The sequence below is a fragment of the Dermacentor albipictus genome, chromosome 8, assembly GCF_038994185.2.
Source record: "Dermacentor albipictus isolate Rhodes 1998 colony chromosome 8, USDA_Dalb.pri_finalv2, whole genome shotgun sequence".
Lineage (NCBI taxonomy): Eukaryota > Metazoa > Arthropoda > Arachnida > Ixodida > Ixodidae > Dermacentor > Dermacentor albipictus.
Window position 1 is genome coordinate 77,148,596 of NC_091828.1, and position 18,944 is coordinate 77,167,539.

Consider the following 18,944-nt stretch of genomic DNA (forward strand, 5'->3'; position numbering starts at 1 on the left):
ACATCTTTAGACGCTAATTTGAAATCTCTACTAATAAAAAAACATTTGCTTGCCCTAGATATCGTCTGGTTGACGTTTACGTTCTATATGAGTTTCGGAGTGAAGTAAACAGCAAGGTGCTTGCGCTCTAAGATGATTTATATTGTTGTGCCCTTAAGTTTGTACTGTGTTTGAGGTTCGAATTTTTTGTATCGAAAACGGAAGTGATTTCATTTATTCATATTTATATTTATTTGCCAGCGTACACAACTTGCTATTTTATCAAGGTCCTTCTGCCAGGTTGCTACATCTGATGGTAAATTTATTTTACTCTAAGGAACGCAATCGCCTGCACATAGTATCATGGGGGACTGCATGTCATGAATAATGTCATTATTGTCATTATTGTAGCATTTATATAATTACAAATCTAGTTTTGGGTTTAAATACATAAGTTCAAAGAGGTTAACTTAATATTTAACAAGTGATGAGATAGTGTGCCCAATTCAATTTTGAAGTAAAGGAATACTGCATCTACGCGTGTTTATTCTTATCAAGAGAGTTACCTATAAGGTGGTGCTATGCAACTAATTATTTGTCACATGACTTACCACTACGAGAACCGTGCTCTGAGGCAGTAACAAAGTTATTAGATGCAATGTATTTAAATAGTTGAGTATACAATTTATGCTTAAAATCCTTGTAAGATACTGAATTTATGGATATTGGGTGGTAATTTTTCAACAGTTTCTTCTCTCCTCATTTAAAGATGGGATTAACAGCGGTGATTTTCCAGTCCTGCAGAATCAAATCAATCTCGTATGAGACTAGAAATATAATACAGAAACATTGTGCAATAATGCCGTGACATTTCTTTCTATTATGGGATGGAATTCTATCAAGACCCATAGGTTCAGAGGTGTCCAATTCCTGTAAAAGACAGTCGACAGCATGCACATTGATGTTTAATTGAGGCATGCAATGGTGAAAGGCGCAATTTTGCGGAAATAATGTGGTCGCGTCAGCCATCAGACCCTTCTAAAACACCGATTTAAAATAAAGATTATGCACTTCAACATTTTTAGCGCTGTTGTTGTGGTAATGCGTTCGACCTTAGAGCGGGAACTCATATGTCATCGCTTCTATTGTTTTTATACATTCCCAGAAAGTTTTAGGTTTTCTTCAAGTGTGTATTTAATCCGGCAAAAGATACCTGCTTCAATTTCTTGAGTCCTAATTTTAGCATCCGGTTTGAATCCTTTAAGTATTTGCAGTTGAGTGAATGAGCGCTATCACAGCATTTCTTGTACGTGCTTCTAGCTTTCCGTATCAGTCCACAGCCTTCAGAACTAAACCATGGTTTATTTTTGTTTCTTTTGCCTCAGGAATTTTATATGGACATGTTTCTCTAGGAGTTCTAGTAATTTGTTGCGAAGGCTAGAGATAAGCGCTCTGCATCACTGTTCCATGACAGACGCCGTAAGGTTGAAAAGTATGATACTAATTCTGCCTTGAAGGTATCAAAATTGCCTTTCTAATATTAAAATATTCGGCGTAGTAGTTGCACCCGTATCGAAACAACTGAAATAGTTAATTTTGTAATCACTAAGTCCAGTTCACTCATGCCAGGTTGCGCTGAGACTTTGTCACCTTGTTGGGGTCATTACAAAGCACAAGATCTTATCTAGCCTGTTGTCTAGTACGTACAAGTAGATATTGAAGTAAATTGCTTAGCATAATTAGCTCGCGAAAGATTGTATCGATTCGATATTTGTTAGTTATTGTGCCGTCAGTATTCCAAGTTAGGTCTGTGAGGTTAAAATCGCCACGGAGACAAAATGGCATCAGAGAGCACTGATCAGATATAGGCAAGGTTATGATTTGAGCTTTCCCTATTATTTGGTTGCCGGTAGAAGGATATAGACATTAATTTAAGCCCCTTTGAGAGCGGCACATGACAAAATAGTGATTCCGCATCATTGTCATGTTAGTGTTGATATATACCTCTTATGATATATGCACTTCACATCAAATGGCTCTAATAAGCAGGAAGTGTTGCGTTGATGGTGTGGAACTGAAATGTAAATCTTTTTGATGAACACATACTTCTTAGGAACAACTGAAAATTTGACAGTGCCCGCATTTCAGTACACATAAGAGGTGAATTGTAAGGGCAAGTAATACAATATACAACTGGATCGTTTCAGAAGAAATTTCGTTCGCGGCTCAAAATGTTTATAATGCTATAGCGTTATTGCAAACGTTGGCCCAAATGGGGTACATGTAATAGTAATTCAGTCACTGAACAGAAGTGTGGTCTAAGAGAATAAGTTTTGTTCAGAGAATGAAAACTGAACAATACCGGTACTCCAGAAGTAGCTAGTATGTATATGCTATACTAGTCTATAAGGTAATCCCTAGTTGTATATAAGAGGGTAAATAAAGTAAAGGGAATTTTTGCATAGCATCTTTATTGCCGTAGAGGAAGAAAACTGCGCTATATAATTTTTTTACATAGGCCCTCTGCTCCCCACTGCAATCTTGTAATCGCGTTATCAGCTTCTATATGCCGTCCGCGAGGAAAGTGCTTGACTGCTCATGAAAACAGGTCTGCAGCGCTTGATGAAGGTCATCTGACCTGAGTCTACGGACACGCAAGGCCTCCTTCAAAGCGCTGAGAATTCGCTAATCTGATAACTGTATAGAGGATGGGGCAGCTACAGAGGGCCAAGCCGGCCCACAGTGTAAACTGTGGCCCTTGCTCTATGAAGATTGTCATTATTGTAGAGTACTAGCCCTCGGTTAGCATTTCGCGCTGCTCTTTCTTCGCGGAAGGGACACAGATGATGATTGCGCGTTACCAAAAGTGCACTGCAATGCAGAAGGTATATGTGAAAAAGTGATACATGCAGTTCTTGCTGTGCAGAAATAAAAATTCTATGGTACTCTAGTATTTGCTTTTTTTATCCTGGTATTGTGAGTTACGAACCTAACCTTTGTGCAGACCACAAGCCAAAGAAAAACAATCCTTGTGTGACGAAAAACTTGAAATTAAGCCATAAATTCTTTGGAGAGTGGAGGAAATAGTTTTTTTCCCGGATAAAGCACGAGGATCACTGAGCGCTACGTAATAACGTCGCGTTGTGAGTTAAAATCTGAATAGAACTACACATGCGACTGTTTCGTCGTTACTCACAGGTGGGTGTAAGTCGCACACGGATTTTCCTGTTTCATTACGAGCGTGCTACAGGTCCTGAAGTTGCTCATTGAGAAAGTAAATGTCGTCATGCACCACAGTACACGCGCCAAAGGAAGCGCTATATGCATTTCCTTGTAAGCGCCTGGCAGGTCTGCAGTCGCCGCCGAATGATAAATACTAGCTGGTTTGTCATCTCTAAATTCCAGTTACATATGCATATTTTTGAGGCTGTGACCGCATACATGTGTTTATCAGGCTGTAAGACCTCGCTTTGCTATGAAAGCTCATACGCGGCACCTGACGATGCATGTATGCCACCATTTCGTGCATTTATGCCATCTGACTGGGAGGCTGACTTCGTCGTGTTTGTTATATTTTTCTTGCTCAATGCCGGCTTGTTATTTTATTTTCAGTATACGCCCCTTGAACGCTGAAAAAAGTGTCCAGTGCCTCCCAAAGACCCACACATGTCCTAAATATTACATAGTAAGATCTGCGGCACACAAAATCTTACGATGAATGATTACAAAAATTCCATATTACGTTAGAGCAATGAATGTAGTTGCGAACCGATTTGCCACAAGCGCAAAGCGTAATGTATGATACGGCTACTGCAGGCGACTTCCTCTTTTCCTCTTTTGCAAGCTGGGCCTTTAGAGGCGCCACCACGAAGTCACCGTGCTGCTTCCAAGATTCGTGTCATTACTGAAAATTGTTCTGTTTCTGCTCGTACTAATTTGTGGCGCAGCGCGAGAACCTTCGGACTTATGTGTTTGCCGAACCCTTGTGATGCGGGATAGATTCATACAGCACCGAACAAACGTCTAAAGAAGTTTTTTTTTATTGTGATATCAATTACATGGGCATTCATGGCGCATATTTTGCTGTCCCCGTGATGTTTCGTATCAAGTCCAAGGGCGATAACACCGTCGCCACGCGTCGTATGCTATGTGTGAGAGTGAAATTACGAGAGGGAAGCCGTCTATCGCGGCTCAATCTGGCACGCACGAAGGAGCCTTCCGTGCCGCGAAAGGCCGTGGCGGAATAGGAGGAAGGGGGGCAGCGTCGCGCTCCGGCAGCAACTGGGCATTTCGCGACGTGGCGCGAGGGCAACTGATGATCGTGGCTGAATATTGCGTGCCATGTATGGAGGAGAGCGATGAGGTAGCGTGGAAGGGAGGGGAGGCGGGTTCAACCAGCACCACCTAGATAGCACAAGGCCTGTTCACTGCGATCGATGACGTCACGCTACCTGGCCCGAAATTTCTATTGACAAGGCTGGCGTGATGAAAGCGGTGACGTCAAAATCACTGTTGCCTACTCGGGAGCATCCCCATTAGATTCTATGGCAGTCGGGCCAGGTAGCATGACGTCATGGATCAGAGTGAAAAGGCCTTGTGCTATCCAGGTGGTGTAGGTTCAACTCTGCCGACAAGTTCACACTTTGCACGGCTACGCGCGGTCGCCTGCGCCATATCAAAAGGATCTGCATACGACTCGTACATTTGTGCGCGCTGTGTTGTAGCCGCTCTTGCCTTCAAGCGATAGACGGCACAAAAGTCGTTGCGCTCGCTGCTGCGGCCGTGCTTGCTTACAGCAGCGCTTTAACGGCGAGCATCCGCGCTCATCGAGTTTGATGTCTTCATGTTAGCTTCTGCGCGTTGACACCATTGCCTGTTAATTCAGCTAGTGAGCGAATGTTCCCAAATTAATAATAATATTTGGGGTTTTACGTGCCAAAACCACTTTCTGATTATGAGGCACGCCGTAGTGGAGGACTCCGGAAATTTTGACCACCTGGGGTTCTTTAACGTGCACCTAAATCTAAGCACACGGGTGTTTTCGCATTTCGCCCCCATCGAAATGCGGCCGCCATGGCCGGGATTCGATCCCGCGACCTCGTGCTCAGCAGCCCAACACCATAGCCACTGAGCAACCACGGCGGGTTGTTCCCAAATTAATACGACCGATAAAGCTGCTATCCTTAGTTATTATAGCTGGCTACTTATTTTCTGTCTCAATTGATTAGAATTATAGGGTTTTACGTGCCAAACTCACTTGAAAAACAGAACAGAAAATTTCAGTCTGTCGTATTTTGGGACGTTGTTCTTGTCGTTCTGTTGTCGTTCCTAGCGCGGAATTCGAACCTGGGCCCTGGCAAACCCGAGCTCAGAATCATGCCGCTGCACCACGTCGAACAAGTCTCTCAGTGTACATTTTGGCTATGTCAAGAATCTCTGTCTGCGGTGATGTTTACCTTTGCATATTAAGAGTCAATATGTGCTTTCACCCCACCGCGTCAACTGCCGCTTTTCTAGAAGAGTAAAAGTGCTCTTACCATCGACAGGTACATCGTGGAGTGATAGAAAATCGATTTTGCTGTACAATATCCATATTAAATGGGGAATTCAGAAATAGACAACAGTGACCGAGGACACGGTTAGGGTTGTTGCTCCTAATTTCCACAGTAGGCTCTCGCTCTTTACACATTTGAGCGCCCATATAATTCGTGTGTTCAATGCAAAATAGCTACATTCGTGGATGTGTATTCATTCTTACAGCATACTGGCTTCTTACGGCAGCGCTGTACCAGAATAATGTGACCTCAGCGAGACATCCTTTGACGCAACTTTGTGGAACAACCAAAACATGTATTTCGCTTCGCGAAGGCTTATGCAATATTTTTGGGAAATTAACTAATGTGTCAGTGTGACGGCACATGTAAATACACAGGCCGGTGTGCCACATTTTACCAAATAAAACAAAACGGATACACAGCCATTCCCGCAGATGGCATGGTTTTGATCAGTGGCCGATTTTGAGGAGGCCGGTAGGGCGTTGCCGGTGCCTCGTCTTCACGGCACAACTATAACAATAGGCCACGTCGATGTAGGTGCTATCAGCATTGGCGGCTTCAAAGAAGCATGATTGAATACCGCGCAAGAGAAAAGTACAGCGTACAGCCGTCAGCACGCTTAACACGAACGCTCCACAGCGTGGCCTGAACTGCTTGGACTGACGCCAGCACCGCTAAGTGCCGTGCTCTATTATCTCAGCATGTTTGCGGCGGCTTACGATAGCTGGAGCGCAGCTCGATTTGACGGCTCGTCTTGTCTTTCGCTTGTGCCTGACCGGCGGGGAGAGTGCGCTCACTTGACATGTCCGTTTCGCCACGTTTCGCTCGTGGCTTGCAGTCTCACGCGCGTCCAGAAAACACGTTGCGGTTTGCTTATCTAGGCAAACCGCAAACCGTTCGTGGCGTTTGTAAAGGTTGAACGCAAAATAAAACTGCAAATCCGGTGGCACAGTTGTTCATGTTCTTCATTTCGTGTATTCTCTGACAGCGCGCATAGGAATGCTCTCACAGGTTAGTGTCTGGCTTCCCGATTATTCTACGCTGCACTGGAGATCCAGTGTCGGGGCGTAAGAGCTGCGCGTGTCCTGAGTAAGAAAGACGGGTAGATGCGATGCAAACTAAGCTTTTAATGTCTAGTTATTGACCAAAAGCGCTAAGTGGCACCTTGTTGGGTAAGAAACTGGCTTTGTAGGTAACCAGAAAGACTCTGGCCATAGATGCAATGTATTGAAAGGTATCATCTTATAGCTTATAAGTGCACATAAGGTAACTCGACACTCCCTCACATCTTGGTGACTTAAACAGCGGGTTCCCGATCCTATTCACAGTTTCATATTGACACATTGCAATGCGCGTTTCCTATATGGTTTTTCGCTAGGTAAACTGCAGGTAATATTTTAAATGGCGGTTTGTTCCGACCCTAGATCTTCATTGCATTGTGGACTAAACAGGAAACCAGATACTAACCGGCGAGAGCACCCCGATGAGCGCAGTCCGAGAATATAAGAAATGACGAACATGAACAACTATGCCACCGTATTTGCAGATTTACTTATTGTCCAACCTTTACAAACGCCACAAACCTGCATTTGCTCTCATTTTCCTCTTTATCATTTCCTTAAAGTGCCAGCTTTGAGGCCATACCCCAAAGGCGCGTGAGCTGAAGCCCGGCATTTCGCTTTTCCGATGTAAGCAAGCCGCAATGTGTCTTCTGGACGCGCGTGTGACCGCAGCCACGAGCGAAACGATGAAGAGCGGCAGCAGCAGCCAGCGAGTTTCCCCTCGTGCTGCCTCTTGTTTCAGCGGTGAACGGGGACCTGCCGTGACGAAACAGTGGTTGTCTCCTCTGCCAGCTCCATCGCGTCGGTAGCGTTCTCGTGCGCAGCCTGACCACTGGCAGACGACGCTGCGGGAGGCGCGCCGCCATCGGAAGCAGACGGCGCGTAGGTGGTGGTGCCAGGCACGCCCTCGCTAGGTGTGACCAGGCCAGCGAGAACACAGCACACTCGTAGCCATCAGCTATTTCTGGCCGACTAGCGTTCGAATTCACCGCCGATTAGCTCCAACATGGCACAGACGCGTTCCCGCTCAGCCGCTCTCTTGCAATCCAGTCCGTAACCCGTAATGACCATCGGTTATCTTCCCTCCTCATTACATATCCGGCCCATGCCCATTTCTTTTTCTTGATTTCAACTAAGATGTCCTTAAATCGCGTTTCTTCCCTCACCAAATCTGCTCTTTTCTTATCCCTTAACGTTACACCCATCATTCTTCTTTCCATAGCTCGTTGCGTCGTCCTCAATTTAAGTAGAACCCTTTTCGTAAGCCTCCAGGTTTCTGCACCGTACGTGAGTACTGGTAAGGCACAGCTGTTATACACTTTTCTCTTGAGGGATGAGGGCTACCTGCTGTTCATGATCTGAGAATGCCTTCCAAATGGACCCCAGCCCATTCTTATTCTTCTGATTTTTTCAGTCTCATGATCCGGATCCGCGGTGACTACCTGCCCTAAGTAGATGTATTCCCTTACCACTTCCAGTGCCTCGTTACCTATCGCAAACTGCTGTTCTCTTCCGAGACTGTTAACCATTACTTTAGATTTCTGCAGATTAATTTTTAGACCCACCCTTCTGCTTTGCCTTTCCAGGTCAGTGAGCATGCATTGCAATTGATCCCCTGAGCTACTACGCAAGGCAATTCCATCAGCGTATCGCAAGTTACTAAGGCATTCTCCATTAACTCTTATCCTCAATTCTCCCCAGTCCAGGTCTCCGAATACTTCCTGTAAACACACTGTGAATAGCATTGGAGAGATCGTATCTCCCTGCCTTTCTTTATTGGGATTTTGTTGCTTTCTTTATGGAGGACTTCGGTGGCTGTGGAGCCGCTATAGATATCTTTCAGTATTTTAACATGCGGCTCGTTTGTAGCCTTGTTTCGTAATGCTACCATGGATGCTGAGGTTTCGACTGAATCAAATGTTTACTCGTAATCAATGAAAGCTATATATAAGGGTTGCTTATGTTTTGCACATTTCTCTGTCACCTGATTGATAGTGTGAATATGGTGTATTAATGAGTAGCCTTTAGGGAATCCTGCCTAGACCTTTGGTTGACAGAAGTCTGAGATGTTCCGGATTCTATTTGCCATTACCTCAGTAAATACTTTGTAGGCAACGGACCGTAAGCTGATTGGTCTATAATTTTTCAGGTCTTTGGCGTCTCCTTTCTTATGAATTAGGATTATGCTAGCGTTCTTCCGAGATTCCGGTGCGCACGAAGCCATGAAGCGTTGCGTATACAGGGTGGCCAGTTTTTCTAGAACAATCTGCCCACCAGCCTTCAACAAATCTGCTGTTACCTGATCCTCCACAGCTGCCTTCCCCCTCTGCATAGCTCCAAAGGCTTTCTTTACTTCTTGCGGCGTTACTTCTTGGATTTGAAGTTCCTCTAGACTATTCTCTCTGCCATTATCGTCGTGGGTGTACGCGTTAAAGATGCAATAAGATGCCGAACAAAACTAGATTTTCTTCTGAATACCCACAGGCTGCCCCGTTCCGAAAGGAATAAAAGATGGCGGCCGCCGATCGCTTAGGCGCTGAGTGCTCGCACCTGCCGGAGCGCATACGTTTCTTTGAGTATAATAAAACTTCTTGTGTGGCTGTATAACGTTCTCGAGCACTTCTGGCGCGTTTACGACCTCATTCTGCAACTGTTCTTTCCTGAGGATTCATTTTAGCGTCATTATTAAGCTTCCATTGCATGCCACCACGATTTTCTACCGGCCACCGCAAGCTAAGGAAAGGAAAGCGGACCAATCGCAGACGCCGGCACCATCCACTTCATCCGGTTATCGACTTTCAGTGCAGTGGCTGGACCCTATAGAATCCCTCACCACTTCATCGTGCTCCTCGCTACTTCTCAGCCAATTAGATATGACAAGCCGGTCAGTGTAGGCAATATTCGTTTTGCAAACAAACAAAAGTGACCTCCTGAGAACGAGGAGAGCGTTTGTTTGGTCTGTTCAGACAAACCTGCAGGTGACCGCCTCGAGCTTGCTTCGACGGTTACTCTAATGTGACGTCAGGAGATTGAAATTGAAACATATTGGAATAGCTTTACGTTATAGGGCCCCACAACAAGAAGCTCATAAATTCTTTTAAATGACAGGATTGACCGATATAGAAGAATAATTTACAAGGCCTCAAAAAATCTTCTTATCGATATTTTTAAATCCACTTATGACACAGCTTATAGACTGAACGTTTGAACGGGTTCCGCTGGAATGCACAAAGGTCGCGCATATATGAAACGGATGTGTGCACCATAGCGGGGGTGCGTAGCTTGCTGCACGCGCTGCACCATTGTACCGTGACCTCGGTACCCATCCTGTATTAGCAACTGCCAAAATGTAAATGAAAGATGATCTGATAGAAAACTTGGCCGCGTGTTTCAGACGGCACCGTATTTTGAGTGCTTGTTTCTGCTTCCTCCCCTGCTTTTGCTGCTTGCTGCATTATGCTTAATCATCTGCTTTGTGCATTTGTAGCAAGTCTTCTAAGGTAAACAAAAATAATTATCGAAAGGTAAAGAATATCATAACTCCTTTCGATAAATTTGAACCATGCTTGACATGCTTAAGGAGTGCGGATTGTACAACAGTATTGGACAGTGATGTTAACCTTATAATACCTTGCTCTAGATTTATGTTCCATTCATCATCATCAGCCTATTTTACGTCCGCTGCAGGACGAACGCTTCTTCCTGCGATCTCCAATTACCCCTGTCCTGCACCAACTTATTCCAACTTGCGCCTGCGAATTTCCTCATTTCATCACACCATCTAGATTCCTACCGGCCTCGACTGAGCTTCCCTTCCCTCGGCATCAATTCTGCCACTCTAATGGTACACAGGTTATTTGTCCTGCGCATTACATGGTCTGCCCAGCTCCATATTTTCTCCTAATGTTAATTAGAATATCCGCTATCCTGGTTTGCTATCTGATCCACACCACTATCTTAGTGTCTCTTAACGTTACGTTTAACATTCTTCGTTCCATGTTTAATTATACGACGTTTAAAGATTTCCTGGAAAATTCTAACAAGACCTGTCATCTTCAATTTTAGTACACGTAGACATGGAGTGAGTATTTCTGCTCATATGTTTTGTACAACTAGAAAAGGTCGCCTGCCATAAAAAAAAGAAAAGAAAGAAAAAATACGTGTTGCTTTCTAGCTGAACTTGGGTGCATCCTCTGATTCGCTTTTTGCGCCGTTCTTTCACACTGCAGGCTTATGATATGTGGTGAGTGTGCTTACACTCAATCATTTACACTTCTTGCTTCGTGCATAGATATGATCCCATCAAACAATGAGAACTTGTCCTTGTGCCGATAAAAGCGTAATCAGAAATTCATGCGGGGCACGTATACCGTTCGTGCAACTAGTGCTTGAACGTCTGCCTGATATTTCAGGGGTTGTGGCGGCAATCAGATAAAAATAAGAGGTATACGAGCACAAGACGTAGAAAATGATACCTAAATCACAAGTGTTTTTCATGATAAGTGGCCCTCACAAGTTTATCTGACATCGCAGTCACGCGCTTGCTTTCATATACCAGGAAAACAAAAGGTAATTCAGAATGATGGGCTCGATTGGCGCCCTTGACAAATCCCTCGGCTTTCAATCACCTACGATTTCAATCACATGTACTGGCCTGAGAGAATTTACAATCCATGCTGCAAAGAAGACGGAGCGGTGTACCTTCAATGTCGGTCACGTATATGCACTCTTTTGTTGCTTAATTAAAGATAATAATAAACGTTATTAGTCAAATAAAGTTAGTCATTAAACATGCCAAAGCAGACATCGAATCAATAGGTTCTATATGAGTACCGCGAAAGAGTTTAAATTGTTTATGGATATCAGGGACCAACACCCGCATTAAGTTTTGTGCCATAAGTAACTGATGCAATTCAGCACAGTTTTGGTAATCTATTCTGCGCGTTATTTTGTCAGGAGGACTTTGCAACTAAATGTTATATTTAGTGAACTCGATGATTCTTTACTTTATGAACGATGAACTTTACCAATGATTCCCATTTGATTTGTTGTATGCAAATTTTGGTTTTTCAATATACAGAAATATTTTCTTAACCGTGTAGGTGAGTAAATTGAAAGCGACATGCGGATTCTTCCAGAAACCTATAATTACGGAAAGGCTTTACCGTATGACAGTCAATAAAACAGTTAACTGAAAGGACTGTAAACAAACAAACAAATAAAGAAAGAAATAAAGAAAGAAAGGAAGAAACAAACAAACAAAGAAATGCTACACATACGCATGTAGATGTAAACGGGATAAATTTTCGCCCAGTGGACCGTAGCTTTAAGCTACGAAGAGAAGCCGTGCGGGCTTCCCAGAAAGAAAGCTTAGCACTTGACGAAAAAATTCGTCCTGCTATAGTGAGTTGTGCTTCGTATTCTGCTTCGATTAATTCGCCCTCACGGTGCTACATACTAGCCCCCACGTTTACTCGTATGTCACATTGACAGCCCAAGAAAGGCATGAGTCCAGTGTTCAATTCCCGGGTTAGGTTCGTAGATCATACCGCACATCAAGTACCTGTTAGTTTCTACGTTTTATTTTATATATTGTAGATATGCCACGAAATCATCAGGAAACAATATTTGCTTGGTGTTCTCAGCAAAAGATAGCCGGCAGGCACACAGACGACAAAGACGTTAAAGGGACAGGAACCAAGGTTTTCTGCGAATGCTTTGAAGATTGGAGCTGCGCATGCTTTCGCTTGCTTAGACTTTGCTCTTAGAGTCTCAGTGTGGTTATTTAAGTCACATACGAAATCACGATGCACGAAAACTCAAGGTACACGCTCGAAAATGTGGAACCTCACTCCTACTTACCTAAATACAATACTCAGCCCTTGACAGGGCTATTACATAAGGGGTGGAAATCGTGCATAATTTGCCTAATACAGACTTCAGCACACAAACAACATTACTAGACAGACAATGGGCACCATTTCGCGAGTCAGATGCCGACAGCAATTTGTAGGGATCTAGAAATTGACTACTGGTGCACTTTACGTCCCCAAACTGTCACATTCACATTCGTCTTGGAGTGGGGTTGCCAGCAGTGCTTCCGGCTATGCTAGCAAAGATGCAAAATAATTGATTCTGCGCTCAGAGGTTCGGCCTCTTGATTGACATCTTATGATCTGAGCGTCTTTGCTAAGGCGCGAACTTCACTGTTTTTAGGCCGCCATTTTTGGCTGTAGGATTGAGCAGTAAATCTGTTTCTTCAGCGCAAACTCAATGTATTCTGGCAAATAAGGTTTCATCAAAGAAAAGAGCGAAACGCCACAGAGTGATAGCTCAAATGATAGAATTCCCGTTTAGCTAACTGTACGGGTATGCAGTGCTGCCTCTCTCCCACAGACATGTCTTTTCCCGCCAGAACCTCCCCGAGCCCAATTGGCGCCAACTGGGGTGAAAACAAAAATAAACGCTGATTATGCTCTGGCTAGTTCTTTGCTAGTATTATCAGGTAGACGCAGCCTTTCAATGTTTGTCGTATAGATGCCTGGTTAGTCAGGACTCAGTCTCTCGAAGTGGTCACATCTTAACGCACTTTTGTTTTAAAAAAAAAAAAGATAATGACAAACTATCCCCTAACGCGGTGGCATATATCCAATATGTGTTACGTGGGTACGTACATAACCTAAAGAGATGAAGTTATTCAGGAATGCTAATCTAATTGAAAGGCCATTTCGTCCAAGCGCTGTCATTAAAGAAGGTCCCCTGCCGTAGTGTTCTAGGATACTAATAAGCGAGGAATCGGTGAACTTGAGCCTGAATACTGGTTGGAGTAATGTGCTGGTGCCCCCAAAGCACTGTCACCGGCTCTGCGTGCGACAAAGGCGCTCGACTGATGGCAAAGCACATGTTGCGGACTGCCCCGGCATAAACGTAGCACACGTTGCCGAGGCCGTACGTTAAGAACATCTAAAGGATGGAGCCCACCCAACAACAGACCTCAGGCCAATGCCACAATGCTGTCCCAATGAGGATAGAGGCGGAGATTGACCTTCGTTAAAACCTTGTTTTTTCGTCTCTAATTTACCTCACTTCCCAAATAGGCTTTCGAGCCAGCCATATTCTGCAAAAGTAATAAATAAATAAAAATGAAAAAAAATCAATTACAATTGTACTTGCTAATAATCTTATAATCAGCATCGTGTGTAATTTCCAAAGTGCTGCAAGCCTAAACGTAAGCTTGAATAGCGCGGAAGAAACGCGTATGAGACCGAACAGCACAAGCGCTTACTAACAACTGGTGTATTTCAGGAAAGAGGACAGCTGACGGTAAGCACACGTGCGAGAACAAACGTGACCGCAGTTCTCAAAACAAATTCTATAGATCCAACGCATGCTTAGAACCGATGTTATGCGAAGGATAATGCAGGTGCCTGGCTATCCAGAATTTTCTCGGATTCCGCTAACTGTTACGATGTGTCACCCATGCGTTCGCATAAATTGAGTAGTAGTATACGCGAGTCGGGGAAGTGTACGTGTATGTGACATCAGCACGGTGACGACTACTTCTCAGACTATTGTATGACGTCAAAGCCATGATATCTACGTAGGCATTTCGTAAGCCCGGGCGAGGTTATGACTTCACGATTTCTGGTTCTGTATGTGCAGTGGACGACCGTAAACTAGTGAAACACGGATTGTGACGTCATAAGCGACTGGGATATATGCATTAGTACGCACTAGTAGTTGTGCCATGTGGTGTATGCTAAAGTGACGATCGCATTTGTACTATAACGAAAGAACGTTAAAACATGACTAACTTGAGTGATCATGAAGTCTATACGACGTCACACAATTCCTACGTAGCGTAAAGCGCTACGAGAAAAGTGCCGGGCAAAGTGGGCCCGTCCCGGATTAATTGCAGTACAACACTGCGCCGCAGAGCGCGAGCTGTCACGAGGAAAGAAGGCGAGAAAGTCGTGTGCGTGTCGTGGGCTGAGTGTTTCAAAGAGCAGGCTGCCTTTGGAACAACAACAAAAAAAGCATGAGCATTATTGTGGCTGAGTGGTTGGAGCACCGGGCTGCTGGGTTCCAAGGCAGAGATTAGATTTCGCCATCAATCACACATTATATTTTGTTTTTCAATGCGAAAGCATTATACAGGGTCTTTTTTTTAGCTGCTCCAAATTTTTAAAATTGAAAAAATATAAGTCACGGTAATGTTATGTGTAAAATTCGAATCCACAGATTGGCGGCCTCTAGATAGGGAGAAATAGCCGCACTTACGACCGTAATTGTTGACGTTACGGTAATTAACTTTCTAGTTATCAACAATAGGAGGCTGCAGCAAATGTGTACTTTGGGACACACTCTCGAGACTACCTATCACAACGATCCAATTTTGAACAGTCGATATCGTGTGGGAGCTACGCGAACAATACGCTCCCCTCGGCAGGCTCCTTGAAACCGAAACTGGCTGGAAAAACAGCGTCTGTATCGTCGCTGCCCCCCCCCCCCCCCCCCCCGCCTTTCATCCCGTCTCCAGGTCACCGCAGGTCCGGTCACGCGAGCAGCTTGCGTTATCTCCGTGCTATCTGCGGCGTTGGCCGAGCGCTTCAATGCCGGCAGTCCGCCAAATTTACTTCATTATTCCGCCGGGTGTCACGTGCCCGCTTCCAAGTGGCAGATCAGGGGCCCAATGGAATGAAGAAGTAAATTTGGCGGCCCGCCGGCATTGAAGCGCTCGGCCAAAGCCGCAGGTAGCAAGGAGATAACGCAAGCTAACGGGCGGACCGGCGGTTACCTCGGAGACGCGACGATAGGCGTGGGGGGGGGGGGGGAGTTAGCGATGACATTGACAACACAGACGGTCCTTTTCCCGCCAGTTTCCGTTTCGTGGAGCCTGCCAAGGGGAACGAATCGTTCGCGTAGCTGCCACATTACATCCGCTGTTCAAAATTGGATCGTTGTGATAGATAGTGTCGAAGGGGGAGGGGGGGGGGTAAAAGTACTCATTTGCTGTAGCCACCTATTTTTGAGGAAAAAAAAAGTTAATTGCCGTAACTTCCATAATTACGGACGTAAGTGAGGCAATTTCTCCCGATCTAGAGGCCACGAATCTGTACACTCGAATAGCAACAAGATTACCGCGATTTATATTTTTGTAATTTTAAAAATGTGGTGCGGCTAAAGAAAAAAGAAACACCCTGTATGTCCAATGAGGTAGAAAAGCCGGCGATGTTCTCTGCAACGAGTGGTACCAAAAATCAGTGTGACGTCATCAGCATCTTGCATGATGTCAGTAGTAGTACAGAAGGTATAATATATATAATATATGGGGTTTTACGTGCCAAAACCACTTTCTGATTATGAGGCACGCCGTAGTGGGGGACTCCGGAAATTTTGACCACCTGGGGTTCTTTAACGTGCACCTAAATCTAAGTACACGGGTGTTTTCGCATTTCGCCCCCATCGAAATGCGGTACAGAAGGTAGTGAATGATGTAAAAACGCTAAATACTAGTAATTAGGGGTAATTAGTGTGCAGAGTGTGAATCAAAGTGAAAACAGTGAAGTGCAATGAAATAAAGCTAGAACAAGTTTGAGTAAGGTGAAATAGGGTGGATTAAAGTGTTTTAAGGCGCATTAAGGTGAATTAAGGTTAGCACGAGTTAGAGAAAGATGGATTAATGGGGCCCAAAGTGGATTATGGTGGATTAATCTGGGTACAAATCAGAGCAGGGCGGATTAAGGTGGCTGAAAGTGAAATAAGCTGGATTGAGGTAGATTTGTGAAGGACATGTGAAAATGTATGACGTGAGGTCTCACGGACGTGACCAAATAATGGGAGAACTCATGATGCTTTCGCATTCCGGTTCAGTTCCGTCTTTTGTTGTACCCACCCTTCCACCAGAATGCCAGGGGTAAGCTTATGAACGAAAATATATGGACAACCTCTTTACAGCGAGCTGCAGCACTGCCAAGGTGGCACAAAGACAATGTTTACAATCGTCGTTTTCTTATCCTCCAATGGCTAACGTCGTCTTTGTCACACTGCTCGTAGTCTCGTGCCAATATATAATATATAAATATTCACGTAAAGATAGCGATTTCTTTAGCTTTAATGCACCATTTGGAGAACGTTATTGTCATTAACTGTACGAATTCCTTTCTCCAGGCGTATTCGTGTTACCTTCCCAGAGACTGGTGCACAGAACAAGTTGTATTTTAAGACCGCGGGCTAGACACTTTCACTTGCCGGAAATAATTGTAACGCAGCCTACGCATAGTATGCAGACCATGCAGACCCTGGCGGCTTGTGCCATGGTTTTTGCAGACGCAGTAGCTGTGGTAGGATGGCTAGAATAGCACCTGCTGGTGGAATATTCTCTCAGCAAAGCACCACGTTCCTCGCATCCCGTAAACATGCCCCGGCGTATTAAAGCTCCAGCTGAGGATCTGAAGCGGAACGCTCAACGAACTGAAAAAAGACAGGCCCACATGCACACCAAGACCACTCCATTTGTCCAGGTGCAGAAACAATGTGCTGCCCTGAACATGCGGCTCTATGGGAACACAAGCTGAACACAACGCGACAACGTGTACAAGGCCCTTTGGTGCTAACCAATGGGGCTCGCGGCGGTCATCGAATTATCCTTGTTCGCCTGTCTACACACACCACACCATGCGTGTCTACTTAGCGTACGTTTACTGCAATTCACACTGCTACTACAGCTACGAGCCTCACATTTCGTGCAATATTGTAACACGTTGCTATTGCATTCGTTGGTTTGCCCTTATGGCAAAAGTGTGATCTTCAAAGTAAGTAAATCAATACAGTTGTCCAGAGTCCTGATTCGAACGTAGGACCTCTAGCACAGACGACCGATTCTGTAATGAATATGCAACTGACTGTTTTCCCCCCACATTGGCGAGCCTCATCAAAACATCGCAGTTTTGGCACGTTAAAGGAAGAGAATTTTGTAAAATAATGAACCTCGTATAATAAGACACAATGTGGGCCGATGTCAAAAATAGTGTGATCAGAAATGTAAGCCGAACCAGTCTACAGTGGAACCTCAAATGGTGGGCCGATCCTGAAGATGGTGAGTGCAAAAAATGTATAGTGCGACACTCTGCAGTGACGGCACCGCTACCTTCCCCTGCACCCGCCCCACCCAACTCGCTCAGTAATAATTTATCTTTGCTGAGCACGAGGTCGCGGGATCAATTCCCGGCCACGGCGGCCGCATTTCGATGGGGGCGAAATGCGAAAACACCCGTGTGCTTAGATTTAGGTGCACGTTAAAGAACCCCAGGGGGTCAAAATTTCCGGAGTCCTCCACTACGGCGTGCCTCATAATCAGAAAGTGGTTTGGCACGTAAAACCCCAAATATTATTATTATTAATAATTTATCTTCCATATACTTCAACCGGAGGTTGAATCGCCTTACAATTTTTCTTTCCTTGGATGCGTCTGCAGAGTACATCAAGTTGACGTGGTGCAGACGGCACGACAGGCATATTGTGCCTGCTCGCCATGGGTTTGTCTTCGTCCGTTTTACTCAACTCATGAGCGAGTCGGCCGACCTGCGCTACGAGGGCAAAGTTGCGAATTATTAGTTTCGGGTATTAGGCTGTGCATAGTTAGAGGCGCACAAAGCATTGTGAAGTGAGAAAACGAAATGCGTATACAATATGTCAAAGATGGAGCCGAATATATGAATGCGGCACCACCTGTGCTGGAGCATGAAATGGAGCGCGTATACAGACGCGCTCAACGGGTCGTGGGGTCGTGGGGTCGTGGAGTCACCGCTTTACGCAATGCAGATATACAGGTGGTGAGTGTTGATTTCGTCATGGAACTCCACCGCTCGTATGTACGCTGTACTGACATACTGCACAAACGCAACTACCAAAAGCCATGTTCAAGGTGAGCTTGATCATTAGAGCGGGAACGTGTTTCTCGTTGAAGGATAACCTTCACATTAGAGCGGAAACGGCGTACAGAATGGTACTGCTTGCTTTCTGCACACAAATATAGAAATCATAGAGTTTCCTCAAATATAATACGGGGCACTCTGGCGCTGCAATCCTTGAGCCACCAGGGTAATGATGAGAAGTACATGGATATGTCTGATCTTTGTGCTTGTACATGCACACGTCCTTGTGGATTCCTTTATTACACTTTGTTTGCCTTTGTTGTCGTAAATTTCAGCGCGATCTATACTTTTCTAAGTGCAGGAGACTCTGCGAACCCGCAGAATGGCTACTAGTTGCAACGGTTCAGCTTGCTTGTCAAGGTGGCCAAATTTAAACGCGCAAAGCGCCTCAAGGCACTGGCTCGTCCGTGCTA